At 36.0% G+C, this 15,499-nt stretch overlaps 1 pseudogene across 1 annotated transcript; it reads right to left on the bottom strand.

Moving 5' to 3' along the window:
• On the bottom strand, positions 13,254-14,268 carry LOC109240737 (annotated as a pseudogene). Its single transcript, XR_002070122.1, has one exon. The product of XR_002070122.1 is annotated as a protein transport protein SEC13 homolog B-like (transcript).

Below are 15,499 nucleotides of genomic sequence, written 5' to 3'. Positions count from 1 at the left end.
ACATGCGCTCAGAAATTGAAAGCATACTGTCAAATCCACCTTGACTGGACAAACCAAAGGTTGGGAAAGACTACTCATTTACCTCGCTGTTTCAGAAGTAGCGGTAAGCGCTATTTGGTTCGAGAAGAACAAGGTAAACAATCCCCTATCTATTATGTTAGTAAATCTTGTTAGATACGGAGACGGGGTATCCTCAGTTAGAAAAACTTGCACTTGCATTAATCATGGCATCTAGGAAGTTAAGACCTTACTTTCAATGTCATCCTATTGCTGTAGTAACCGCCTACCCTTTGCGTAATATATTACATAAGCATGAATTATCAGGTAGGTTGGCTAAATGGACAATAGAGTTAAGTGAATACGAAATCACGTATCAACCTAGAATTGCTATAAAATCACAAGTATTAGCTGATTTTGTGGCTGATTTTAGCCAGGGGATGCAATTAGAAGCAGACAAAGAATTACAGATATTCAATGGAGCTAACCTAGGAACTTGGATTTTATTTGTTGATGGCTCATCTAATGTAAAGGGTGCAGGTTTAGGGATTGTCTTGGTACCACCTACGGGTGAAACCATTCGACAAGCTATCAAATGTCATTCTATAACTAACAATGAGGCCGAGTATGAGGCTGTGATTGCAGGTTTAGAATTGGCACGAGAACTTGGCATAAATCAGATTATAATCAAAAGCGATTCACAACTCGTGGTTAATCAAATGCTGGGGACTTATGCAGCCAGGGAAGCAAGGATGCAACAGTATTTAGAAAAGGTGCGAGAATTGATAAAGCAATTTCAAACCTGGAAAGTTATGCAAATACCAAGGGATGAAAATCTCGAGGCTGACGCCTTAGATAATCTCGCATCTGCGACTGATGTGGCAAGCGAAGCAAACGCCTCCGTTATTCATTTATTTCATTCAGTTCTCGAACTTGATAAGAATGAGGTAAATTTTAATAATTTAACTTGGGATTGGAGGAACGAGATTGTTGCTTTTTTGCAGTATGGAACCGTCCCTGATGACAAGAAAAAAGCTCATGCCCTTCGAAAAAAGGCTGCTCGGTATTGCTTAAACCAAGGCAACCTATATCGTAAAATGTTCGGTGGTCCCTTAGCAAGATGCCTCGGACCTTCGCAAATGGAGTATTCAATGAGAGAAATACACGAGGGGCACTGTGGGAATCACGCAGGAGGAAGGTCACTTGTAAGAACCTTAATTAGGGCAGGATACTATTGGCCTAAAATGGAAGAAGAAGCAGAAAGTTTCGTGGCTAAATGTGATAGATGCCAGAGGTACGGTAACAATATGCACAGACCTGCAGAGTTATTTTACATCCGGTTATTGCACCATGGCCATTTATGAAATGGGGAATGGATATAGTAGGACCATTACCACAAGCAAAGGAACAGGTAAAGTTTCTGCTCGTACTTACTGGTTATTTCACTAAATGGGTGGAGGCAAGAGCATTTAAACAGGTGCGAGAAAAGGAAGTCAAAGATTTTATTTGGCGGAATATTATATGCTGATTCGGTGTACCAAAGGAAATCGTATGTGATAATGGCCCTCAATTTATTGGGGCTCAAATCACATAATTTTTTCAAAGCTGGCAGATTAAAAGGATTACATCAACACCTTATCATCCCGTGGGTAATGGGCAAGCAGAATCAACAAACAAGATTATCATCAACAATTTGAAAAAGCATTTAAAAGAATCAAAAGGAAATTGGCCAGAGGTGCTACCTGGTGTTTTATGGGCATATCGCACAACAGCAAAAACGAGCACAGGAGAAACACCCTTTTCATTAGTTTATGGAGCTGAGGCTTTGATTCCAGTTGATATAGGGGAACCAAGCACACGATTCATGCAAGCGACACAAGAATCTAATGACGAAGAGATGCGGGTCAATTTGGATCTACTGGAAGGCAGGAGAGAAGCTGCATTAATAAGAATGGCAGCACAAAAACAAGTCATAGAACGATATTACAACAGGAAAGCACGCCTCAGATTCTTTAAAGTTGGGAACTTCGTACTTAAAAAGGTTTTCCAGTCAACAAAGGCAGCCAACACGGGTAAATTAAGTCCAACTTGGGAAGGACCCTATAGAGTTCGTGATATTGCAGGCAAGGGAGCATATGAATTGGAGACAATGGATGGCAAAGTACTACCTTCACATTGGAATGCTGTTCATTTGAAGAGATATTACTTCTAAGGAATACCCACGGTCAGGTATCACCATTTTGCATTTAATTTTTTGAATTGTTAAAATTTTACTAACGATTTTAGATGATAGGCACAAAGCTAGCCCGTACTAAATGATGAGTCACGACCTGTAAGGCACACGGAATAACCTAAAATTTCTGGCCTAGGGTTACAATTATTCTGATAGAAATTTAAACGGGTTAAGCAGTCTTCATCTATAATCGTACCTCCGAGTCCCGTATGTATTTCCTTTTCAGGAAAAGGACCAAATGAGAGAAACTATCAAGTGCTCGAGGCTTCATACTTCAACACTCAAACACTTGGGGGACTACATGATATACACAATATATATAAAGAAGGCAGAGAAGATTGAAGAAAAATCAAGCCTGAAAAAGTCAAGTGCAGAGTAATAAAAGTCACATGAAGTCATGAGCCAAGGCTAAAGAAAACCTTACTGTAGTTAGGGTAAAAGCTATGTACTGAAGCAGGTTGTAAATAAATACCTTGCATTTATTGTTCTAAAACGGGTTATAAAGAAAAACCTCGTGTTTATTATTTTTTTCTTAAAAATCTGCTACAAGGGAAAACAGTTAAGAGAAAGTTATAGATGTAATTCAAATACATGTAAGATGTTATTCAAAACTTGTCAAGGCTCAAAATAAAAACTTGTCAATGTTATTCCAAAGAAACATGTGTGTTCCTATTTCTTTTATCGTATGCTAACACCATTATGAAGTTGAGACGTCTTCTTCATTAAGTGTCAAAATATAAAAGGGCCCTCTTTTATAAAACTCATGTTTAAATCATGAGATTAACAGAAGCATTTTCAAATAATAAAAATACAAAATTATTCTATATCCTTAAGAATAAAGGCAAGAATAAAAGCAAACAAAAGTTAAAACAATAACATAAAAAACTTTTTGAATACTTATGACTAAGTAAGAACTTAGTCACAAAACTATGAAATTATTTATACAAATCGCTCCATGAAAGACTTGGGGACTTTCTTTCCAAAATCAACCCTCAAATGATAACCAAGGGTTTGATTACAAATGTCTAAAATAAACTTTCAAAAGAATCCAACAGCCTTAAACATAGTTTTCCAAAAAGGTACCTGCAAAAAGGGAATTTAAAGCAATGTAAATTTTTTCACTAAGAAGAGAAGACTGAAGAGGGATCATCAACAGGCTCAACTTGGGCAGGATCAGGAGCACCAAAAGACGAGGTCTTAGCTTGGCTTGCAACAAGAGGCACAATTGGGCTTAAGGAAGGTGAGACACCCGTGGTAATTTTAGCGTTCACAAGAACTTCAACAACGGGAGTTTCAGCCACGGAAGTTTCAATCACGGGAGCTTCAACCTCGGGAGATGAAAAATCTTGTGTTTGTTGAGATCGTTCAATGGTTTCATTCACCTTGGCTAATTCTGATTCCAGGTTGAAGCTTTCTTGGCCCATTTCCAGTAAGGTGTCACGACGTGAATTTAAGAATGCCCAACTTACCTCAACATCAGTTTTCTCTTCAAGGATTTCATAATCTCTCTCCCAAGCAGCGACCTCATTCTTGAGCTCTTCATTCTCAGCCAAGACAGAACTATAAGAAAATTGAAGGGTGGCATAAGAACTCTCCAAAGCATGCAGCTTATCAACAGAGGCTCGAAGATCCTCCTGTGTCTTAGTTAAGTTCTGAACCAGCTCCCCGGCATAAATTTCTTTTTGATTCAAAAGATCTTTCAACGCCCTGATCTCTTCACTGGCCTTGGATAACTGTTCAGAAAATGAAGACTCAAGGCGCTCCCTTTCCTTCTCTGCCTGACTCGATGAAGCCTTGATGACCGCTAGCTCCGAAGTTAATGCTCGTATTTGTTGTTCTAAGGTACTTCTTCTCTCTTGTAAATCCTCCATGTCGATTTAAGCACTGTCAAACTGTTCCTTCCAGTTGTTCGATTCCAACTGGGAATCACGTGCTACCTTTTCCAAGAGGGAAATTCTGCTCATCAGCTCAGTGCCAATAAGATTGGCCTACGTAAAAAAAGAGAAGTAAGAATCCCAAAGTCAAAAATTCTTATAGAATGAAGAAAAGTAGGAAAGAAAAATACCTTTAAAGTGGCATGCACTATGTCATTCATGAGAGTCAGGTAGCTATGGATCTCAAGCTTTGCTTTCTCGATGGAGGCCAATCAAAGGCTCGAGCCAAATATCAGCTTGACCGGACTTTCTCAAGAGGCTGTTGTTAGCAGGAACCTCCATGGTTACGCTCCTCACAGCAGTACTCCTACTTGAAGAACCCACCTCCGTATGGTGAACAATAGGTGGAGGAATTGCCAAAGGAGGAACGGTGGAAGAAGGAACAAAAGCAACAGTTGATGAAGGTAAAGAAGCAATCACAGGTATGGGAGATGAAAAGGAAGATAAGGGAAGCTCGTCTAGAACAGGTCCTAAGTTTCCACTACCAAAACCACTAACAAAAAATTGATCGATAGACTCACGAGTGTCGTGAGGAGAGATGTCATCATCAGGAATGATAACTAGAGTAACAACAGGCTCGGAAAGAGACAAATGAGGGGAGACTTCAGCCTCGTCATCAGAGACGATACGTCTCCGGGCTCGTGGTCTCATCACCAGGGAACCCTCATCTTCTTCCTCTGAATCTTCCTCCTCAGTAGCTTTTCTTTTTGAAGAACCCAAGAATATATCTTGGGCTGAAGAGGTACGAGTGCTCAAAGAGTCACGTGAAGCTATGATTGCCTCTGCGGTGACTCCTCGAACAGCAAATCCTGATAAAAAGAAGGATAAAATTTAGAACAAAGAAAATATTTATATACAGACAAAGTAAAAAGAAACTCTTACCATGAGTTTTTACTTTCCAACCGTAACGGTTGGAAAGATTTTTCCACGACCTACCCTCCATTGGAGCGGTCTTCAACAATTTTCCTACCCAACCATGGAAGTTGGGCACAGTCTCCACAACACCCATGGTTGCTGGTAAAAGAAAAAGAAGCGACATTAGAAAAGTTGATAAAGTTTGAAAGAAAAGGCACGAGGAAGATTTAACACTTACGTGCAAAGTTCCACTTCTCAGGTAAGGGAACATTATTTTCACCCACCAAACCAGCAGTGGGGGCAGCAATAAGCCGAGCATACCAGCCACGGTCTTTATCGTCCTCGGGCCTCACTAAAACCCTCTTGCTCCTGGCTGCTAGAGTAAACACGCCGTTGCGAAAAAGCCTAGGGGAATAGAGATGAATTAGGTGGGGAAAAGTAAATTCAACATCCGCCAGGTTAGTGAGGTGCCTCAAGCAGGCGACATCCCTCCAAACAATCGGACCAATTTGACCCAAACACACGTTGAAAAAATGGCAAAAGTCTAGAATGACCGGGTCAATGGCCGGTTTAAACCCTAGAGTGAAAGGGTATGTGTAAACAAAAGAGAATCCGATTAAGTAAGAAGTGATCCTTTGATTTGGGTTAGGAATGATAATTGGAAAATCGTCACTCCAGTAACAATCCTTACGAATTATGGGAGATAAAATATCTGTGATTTGAGTGGGGAAAACATCACCACGATCTAAAGAGGCAACTTGGGTCCTCAGAGATTCTCTATCATGGTAAAAAGAAATTTCTGTTGGGACTATTTCTTCAACTAGAGGCTCACGAAGGGGCTCAGAGGATTCTTTATTCCTAGAAGAAGATCTTTGAGAAAGGGAACCTCTAGTCCCAGAAGAGGGACTCGAGCTAGAAGAAGGAGTGGATGTGCTACCACCACGAGCAGACCCCAAGCTACAGAGTCTACCCCCTCTTCTATGCCTAACAGGAGCATTGGCGAAGTTATCTAAAATGGGGGTTCTCCTAGGGTTAGGGTTTGGTGAAGCCATGACAAAGAAGATTGAAGTAGAGCAGAAGAGAATAAGATGTTTTTGAAGAATTAAAGTGTTTGACACGCTTTATGTGGTAAAAGACAAGTAAAGAAGTTATATTTATACTAATGGGTGACCGGCAAAAGGAAAAAGTACAATGATGGAAGGGCTATAATAATGATAACTGACACTTCGTGAATAGGGAAGCCGAAAAGAAAGCCTAAGAAAGTGCTGCAAAACTGTAGAATCAATAAGAGGATGACACGTGTCTAATGCATTAAATGAAAGTGACAATTGAAGCGTCGATTCTGTCAAAGCATTAATGGTGACAAAAATTCTCTTTTAAATGAATTCCACTTCCCAAATATTCAAACTGATGAATAAATGGAAAGTGGGGGGGGGGGGGGGGGGGCGGGGACTATCTGTATTGGGAAAAATTGTATTTTATATATATGGTGATGTGTCAGGACACGTGGATTGGTCAAATGGTCAATGAATCACAATTAGGCACGATTCAAGAGTTGTAAAATAGACACGAGCAAAGAAGGAGGAAGAGGCAGGGACATCAGATAAGTAGCACGGCGCCCGTACCTATTTAAATCATTTATATCCGGGCATCAGAAGGAATGAATCTGGTTATAAAAAAGCGTGTAGATACAACATTTAATGGGTATTAAATGCTGAGTCCGTTAAGGAATATATATATTCAATGTAATGATTGTGTAACGTAGCATTCAATGTCTTTAATTATTCATAATAGCCTCATTATGATTTGGGCATAACGTACATTCTCAAAGGTACTTATAAAAAGGAGATATACATTGGCATTATTTGTTTTTCTTGATTATTATATTGCTACTCAGAATTATTTCCTTTTATTCATTTCTTTGATTATCAGTAACTCGAGTTCTTCTAAATTCTAGCTTTGACTAAAATTCCATTTTTTGGTTAAACAAAATATATAGCTGGATATTTGAGGCAAACCCTTTGTTTATGGGCTTAGGCGTTTGGTTTCTGCACGAACTCTAAGCTAAATAAGACTCGTCTCTTTCTCATTTGATGCTTACCACACGTGCGTCAACAGTGCTAACGTGGTTGCACGTGTAAGGTCATCACGTGGATGCTTAGCAGTGCACGTGCCGTCCGCCTTGATAATTGGCTTTAAGATTGTCTTGGTGTTCAGTGATCTATACTAACAATGCTCCCTCAATTATTGCTTCTCCATGTTAATACTTAATTAATACCCTTTCTTTTTGGTTTAGTTAAAAATAATTATAGTATCTTTAGTTAGAAATATTTTGATATTCACATCACACGCTACCAAGAGAGCCTTTAAGCAAATTAATTCATCACAAGTATCATAGTCCTAGATTCATGCTTTACTATTCGGCAAAAATTCAAAAATAATTATTTTCAGCCGCGTGTAATTAAAAAGTAGCTACTGTCATAGAAATTCAATTTCTACAAGTGAAATTCCAGGATATTATCATGGAATTTCACTTGTATAAATTGAACTTCCATGATAATGGATATTTTGTCAATTATGGGACTTAAAAGTAGGTGAAGTACACAAACAGTTCTCAAAGTAGGTGGTCTTAGATTTTTGTCCCCGCTTGTCCCATGATTTTTTTTAAAAGTTTAACAAGGGAAATAACACTTTTAACTTTTGATATTGAAGTTCTACTATTGGGAGGAAGCTAGGGTCAAAAGTTAAAGACCACCCTAAACAATATCACATTTCTGTAATATTTTGTTTAAAAGTGTCTAGCTCACGCAATAGTTACCAACAACTATACTTGTACATCATCATGGACTTAAAAGGCCCAATAGTGGTCCATTTATAGGATTTTTACATAAATAGCCAACCATATTTATTAGTATTTATTTTTTCTAACAATATACATAGATTACGCATTGACTCTACACAACTATCACATATAATACATAAACTATATAGATATTATACCCTCACCGGCTATTTTTAGTTTAAGCGGTTGGGTCTATTTAGGTTAAGTCTTCTCCATTTTAATTGGATGGAAACTGAAAAGTCCATTAGAAAAAAACATGGACCAGCCTCCATGAATTGATGATTTTGACGCAGATGTGTAATCACAAATTAGGATGATGATCGTGCTTTATGTTATATGAAATGTGTTAGGAAAAATGACACTGTATAGTCGCTGGAAAAATAATAGCTTTTTTATTTATTTATAGAATTTGCATATTTTTGTGTATGTTATATATAAAAATTATACAAGTTTTATACACTTTTTTAGCTACTAGATATAAATAATTTCTGACACGAGCTAAAAGTAATAATACCTCAGTATCTTAGCGTTCTTTTTTGTTATACTTCAGGGATATGGGTCATTCATATCCTTGTCATCAATAAATTGATTCGTATCTGTCCTTAACTTAAACGGAGCTATATCATGAACTAGGTTAATACAATGTATTAAAATACTTCTGACAAAGAGGTTCCAATTTACCCTTTTGCTCTTTGCATGGTGCAAATCCTTTGTCATACTTTATGTTAGAGCTCTATTAAGGTCAAAAAATAAGTAAAAAGCAATCTGCTATTGACAAGGATATGATTATATGAATTACCTTAATGTATAACTGAGAATACAATTAAGATATTTCTAGTATATGTGTACTTTTTATCCCTTTTCCATCCCACAATAAGTGTGTTCCATTTGTAGTGTCTCCCTTCCCCCCTCCCTTGGTAATAGAAAAAGGTTCTAAAAAAAAACACTTAACAGGAGCAATTTAGTTTAACATATGCTAAAGATGCTTTGCCATCATAGAAACGTAAATCTAATAAATATTTTATTCAACTCTCCTAATGTATCAAAATTGCTGCTTTATATCAAGGACCTCTATAATACTACAGGAGTGAGGATGGCAATTTGAGCCAAACCGATTTAACCCATTCATTTATGGAATTTTTACATTCCTATGCATATTAAGAAATTATATTACCCTCAATGTTTAAGGTTTGATATAATTACATTTAGTATACCTAATTACCAATTATATATCATTAGTGGTTTTTAAGGGTTTTAATTACACTCCTAATTTAATGGTACCGTATATTCTTTCTAATACCACTCCCCCACGTTTCTCTCTCCTATTCCCACACCTTCACCCACGTTTCCCTCCCACACCCATGATTTCTGTATCAAAATCATTATTTCTTCCATAGCCAAGGCACTGTCGGCACCTCCGCAATTTTGTCCCAATGTTTTTGTGCCCGGGGAAGATGAGCACAAGCCTGGTCGATTTGATGGTTATGATTTCGGGTTCCTTCAGTAATATAAGAGGAAAGGAAAAGAGAGCAACAATTCCACCATTGACAGCCATTAAAAAGCTTTGAAGCTTTGAATTCAAATTTGGGTTTTCAAAAATCATTATTTGTTTGGATTGGGTGTTGTTGTAAATAATTGGGAATATGGTTTGGAGTTTATATCTCAATTTTGAGGGGTTTTGGTGAAGATTAGACTTGGTTTTGGCAGAATTTCAGATTGAAACTCGAAGAAGAAGAAGAAGAAGAAGAAGAAGAAGAAGAAGAAGAAGAAGACGACGACGACATGACATACATTATATTGCAGCAATTGTAGAAAATTTGTAGAAAAATTGTAGACTGTTGTTTATTTATTTTTGAGCTTTTGTGTTTTTGTGTTAAAAGTTTTGATGAGAGCTTGTTATTCCACTTCGTCTGTTTTGGAGCTAACTTGTGCGGAGGAGAAGATGTTTTTTAAATTATATATATTGTTATACCTTTAAATTCAAGAAAGTATGGTTGTATTGTATTTAAAGAGGCGTGAATTTGTAGAATAGGTTGAATGTGAGGAATGAGTCAAATAAGACTCACAATGGCTTGATTTCTACATTTAATCTAATAAAACTACATATCATTTGAAAAATTAATATGAAAATACAGAATTTCAATGTTTCTACAAATCATCTACAAATTTTCTACAAACTGTTCATAACAGAATTTATCTTTATTTTCATGCATTTTCGTCTGGAACACTAAAGTTACTTGATATGCCAACATCTCTTGTTATAGAGGAATACCTCTTGTTATAGAGGAATACAACTTATCTACAATTTTCTACAACTTTCACACATTATTTCCACCCAGTGAAATACAACTACAATAAGATAAACTTACATACAAATTTTATACAAAATTTATACAATATGTCTTTTGTGTATTTTGTATCTGATTTATACATAGGAAAAACAATTTTCATACAACTAATTATACATTATACAACTTATCTACAAATTATCTACAATTTTCGTACATTATTTCTACTAAGTTATATACAACTACAATATAATACCACCTAAATATAATTTTTATACAATGTTGTTCAACTTTCATACAATAGTTAAATGAATAAAAGAAAAATAAATAAACAACAGAATACAATTTTTCTACAATTTATCTACAATGTTTCTACAATTTCTGCAATATAATGTATGTCTTCTTCTTCTTCTTCTTCTTCTTCTTCTTCTTCTTCTTCTTCTTCTTCTTCTTCTTCTTCTTCTTCTTCTTCTTCAAGTTTCAATCCGAAATTCAGCCAAAACCAAGTCTAATCTTCACCAAAATCCCTCAAAATTGAGATATAAACTCCAAACCATATTCCCAATTATTTGCAACAACACCCAATCCAAACAAATAATAATTTTTGAAAACCCAAATTTGAATTCAAAGCTTCAAAGCTTTTTAATGGCTGTCAATGGTGGAATTGCTGCTCTCTTTTCCTTTGCTTTGTATTACTGAAATTTGGACATAATTGCGTTTGATGTAGAAGAACTGTAGAAGATTTAGTCGTTTTTGATTTGTGAATTGTAGAAGAATAATCAATTCGTTTTTGAATTGTAGAAGAATAATCAATTCGTTTTTGAATTGTAGAAGAATAATTGCGTTTGATGTAGAGACGCTAAATTTGAAACGAAACTGACGAAGAAGATTAATATGCGTGACTTGCGTTGTGGAAGATCTGGAAGAATATTTAATCCCCCAATTTTAGCGCGCCTAAAGAAGGAAGCCTACAGCTACAATGATTCCTTATTTAATGCATTGTCTATATTTTGTAGAAATACTATTAGCATGAAGGGTAATATGCAAACTATGAACATATTTGGTAATATAGTTTCCTATATGGTATAGGAACGAAAATTTCCCTTCATTCATTGAATCCAGTCCATTTGTTTGATATATGACCATAATAAAAGAAAATTTCTTATTTGGTAATTAAACAATCCATAAAAAATACACATTAATCAAGAGAAAATCTCAGTTTATACCCATTAATTTCAAACTATTTACCCTTTGATGCCCATGCCCAAACTATTTACTACTCCTATCCATGCGCCCCAAACTATTTACCCGCCTTTATTAGGTTCCTCTTCTTCTTCTTCCTCATTTTACCTTCCTCCAATTCTTTGCTCAACTCCGCAACTGTGTCAAAATCCCATTCCGAAAATATTAGTTCAACTTCTCGCTCACTCTCAACCCCCTCTGTCTCTATCTCTTTTTTCAATAGTATTTACTTTCAGTTTATATGTTATAGTAAAGTTTTAAGGAAGAAAATAGTTTTTTTGAAGATTTATTGTTTGATTCGATGTGATGCTATAAAATATTGCTTATAGTATCTTCGATTAAGCTTCCCAGATCTAAATATTTGTGTGTATTTGAATATCCACCATTGTTGGGCTTGAAGCTCAATTTTATTTTTGAAGATTTCTTGTTTGATTCAAAGTGGGTGCTGTTAAATGTTGCTTATAGTACCTTCTGGAAGTTCATACTGAAATTTGATTGCATTTGGAGCTGATTTGAGGTGATTGAGATTGAAATTTTCAGTTGAAAAATCGAAGAAGAACACAGCTACAGTATACCGCTACGGTATGCAATATGCTGTAGGAGTATATAGCTGTACTACAAACACAGTTACCTAACAGTATACCGCTACAGTATACAATATACTATAGGAGTATATAGTTATACTGCAACAGTATATTATTATAGTATACAATATATTGTTATAGTATATTGTAATAATATGCAATATACTGTAACAATATGCTGTAATAGTATACAATCTACTATAATTGTATACTTATCACCCGTAAATTCACTTGCCTTTTCCCTTTTAATTTGCTTTAAGCTTTTACCCAGCGTGAGAGGCAAATTGAAAATGCAAAATATATATATATATATATATATATATATATATATATATATATATATATATATATATATNTATACCCTGTTGGTATAACTATATGTTATACTGGTATCATATGTTAGTTAATATTTTTTTGGTTGTATTAGCTAAGTACATTTAATTGGTACACAATTTGATTTTTCTTTAGTAATAATATAAAAAAAAGAATAATAAAAAATACTGAAAATAGTAAATGAAATTAGATTATGAAGAGAAAAAGAATATATAAAAAAAAGAAGTTAAATGAAATTAGAATAGGAAAAAAGAAAAAAATAAGAAGAAAACGAGAAAAAAGAAAAGGAGAAAAGAAAAAAGAAAAGAATAGAAAAGAAGCATAAAAATAAAAAAGAATTGGAGAATAAAGAAAAATTCCCCACAAAACCTACTATGGGTAGGAAATGTAATTAGTTTATGGGTAGAAAAACAAATGGATAGACGAGGGTAAATAGTTTTGTTTTTGTGGGTAACTATGCCAAAATCCCATTAATTAAAGCTTTATAAGAGTTGCGGGTTGAGCTTTGACCCATATTTTAGGCCATCTCAATCCAAGTAGCTTTTGGACGGGTCACTGACCTCCACATTTTATTCACCTGCCCAAAAGCAGCCCAACCCGCCCATTTGAACAGGAGTAAAAAGTTATCAAGGAACTAAATCCTGGTATTCATCTGGTTGACGAAACGGCTGCAAAATTACAGGGTCGCAGTCGGTAAAAAAGAAAATTAGAAAGCTCAAACATATCTATTCTTCCATCAAACATCACATTGATCATGGTGTTATATAGCACATTGACATGATAAAGCAAAATCCATTTTATGACAATCGACAATTCATGAACAACTTCAAGTTTTCTTATTCATTTGTGCATTGGAAAATAACAAGAGTTATATTAATATGATATAACCCCCCAAAATAAGTGAATATGCAGCAATAATATGGACTTAAGGGAGATGGTGAAAAATGTGTTTAACTTTATGAATCTACTGTTGTCAGTGGTTGCCATTCGCCATCTACTGCTTCGTTCCATAATGTCACATTGTTATTCCCATCTGCCACAGCCAATATGTTTCCCGTTAGTGACCACGATACTCTCCAAACGGGGGAACCAAAATCCTTCAAAACTTTACCCTTCCATTGATCGCCTTCCTTAGCCACGGTCCATATAATTACTTTCCATCTTCAGAAGCACTCGCGATAGTTGTTTTTGGTAGCCCCAAGTTAGGGGCCCAAGCGACGTCCCTGACCCAATCAGTGTGCATTTGAAGAGCCGGGAAGCAATCCATTTTCCACGTTCCATTAAACAGCTTCCACACTTTAACTGTATTGTCACAGCCACCAGAAGCAAGCTTCTGAACAGGATTAAGAATATCGGAGCCTACAAGAGAGCCAGGAGCCATCGATGGCGCCCAGGAAACAGATGTAACACCAACTGGATGAGCCTGATCGATCCGTGATGTCTCCCAACCACCGTCTGATCTTGCAGTGAAAACCGAAATGTTCCCATCAGAAGATCCACAAGCCAAACAAAGTCCCAACTCATGAGGAGCCCAAGCTATGGAATTGACTGAAGCTTTATGGTCATCAAAAACATGTGCTAAGCTCCACTCATTTTGAGCGCCTTCCTTCCAAATAATTACCTTCCCATCAGAAGAACAGGAAGCGAGGATTGACCCAAACTTAGGGTGAGCCCAAGCTACTTGCCACACTGGTCCTTGGTGACCACTTAAAGTAGCCAGTTGCTGCGAGGACGAGCTGCTAACCCCTGTTATCTTAATGGTGCAGTCTGAAGAAGCTGTTGCCAGACGCTTACCATAGTAATCCATTGCTACATCATGCACCGTGACAGTATGCCCACTTTCAATCTTCTGTGATGGCATTATGATGCTCCAAGAAATAGATATATTTGATTTCATCTTGCAATCTAACTTCGTCACTTGATAAAAACCTTCTTACAAAATAATCTAAGGCAAAGAATAAGAATGGAGGACGGTAATAAGAGAATCCTGCAAGTGACATATGATAAATATTGAATAGATCTATTGGTGACATTTGTCAAAGCATGATTGCATCAACCAATAAGCAGCAGAGGAAATAAGCAGGATATGCCTAGACTAAAAGGACAACATTGTCATAGAGCTAACTGCAACAGAAAGATTCATCTATCTCCACCCAAGTTAGACTTGGCTGACCAATATTAAACAATCAAAGAAGAAACTTTTACCCAATTGGTTTCATATTCATGCTTTACTTTTCCGGTTGCAAATGCTCTTTGTCCATCCCAATTTATGATGCAGTCTCACATTTGTTGCGTCTTTATATTAAACAAATCAACAAACAATGATCTTTTTACAATTCAGATTTAAAAGAATTAGAAGAGAACAAAATCGTTGTATGAGCTTTGCTCTCTGCTATCTGTGTAACGAAAATAATAAAACTAGGAAATGAGATGGAAGTTACAGAATGTTCCGTCCTGAATCTGTCAAAAGAGATTATTGGCTAATGCCTCAAACTCATTTTCTCAGGTTGTCTTGAAAGCCAGTAAGATCACATGAATAGTGTTTCAAACCAGGTAATTGCTTTATTGACGTTTTAGACAAGGAAAAAGAAACCAATTATTCAAACACCTTGTTGTTTGTTCATATGAAGAATTTTGAAACTGAGAACATGAATACAGAACTCATTAAAATTACCAGAAGTCCTTTTAACACTCCGAGAAACATTCACAAGTGAAACAAATAATAGATCTTCGTTGAGTCAAATTGTATCGCACAAATAGGATATAGGGAGAATTATTGATTTAGCATCTCACTTACTCAAAATTTTCTTTCATTTTCTTTTCTTTAAATATTGTGCGCGATTATTTTGGTTCTGTTGTTCCTACAATAACTCTGAATATCCTAAGAGTTTCCTATGTTTTTATTTTAAATCTTTGACGGCTCAGTTAGGTGTTAGACATTTAGCAAATGTAACTAACTTAAATTGAATTATACGCTTGAGTAATGCAATCATTGTGATCTTCACAATCTTTTAATGATAATTACCTGTAGTATTGTGGTATTGTTTAAGCTAGAATCCAGTGTTAGACAAATATTACAATGTCTGCATACACTTAGAAAAATTTTAAGGACATACATTTTTGGGCTTCCCTAACAATAACTGTCAAGATTGCAAGTGAGCTTGGATGAAGCTCCCATGGAGTTCTCTAGA

The sequence above is a fragment of the Nicotiana attenuata genome, chromosome 1 (genome assembly GCF_001879085.1).
Source record: "Nicotiana attenuata strain UT chromosome 1, NIATTr2, whole genome shotgun sequence".
In the NCBI taxonomy this organism is placed as follows: Eukaryota; Viridiplantae; Streptophyta; class Magnoliopsida; order Solanales; family Solanaceae; genus Nicotiana; species Nicotiana attenuata.
Note: the sequence above shows the minus strand (reverse complement) of the source record. Positions and strands in the feature narration are given on the sequence as shown.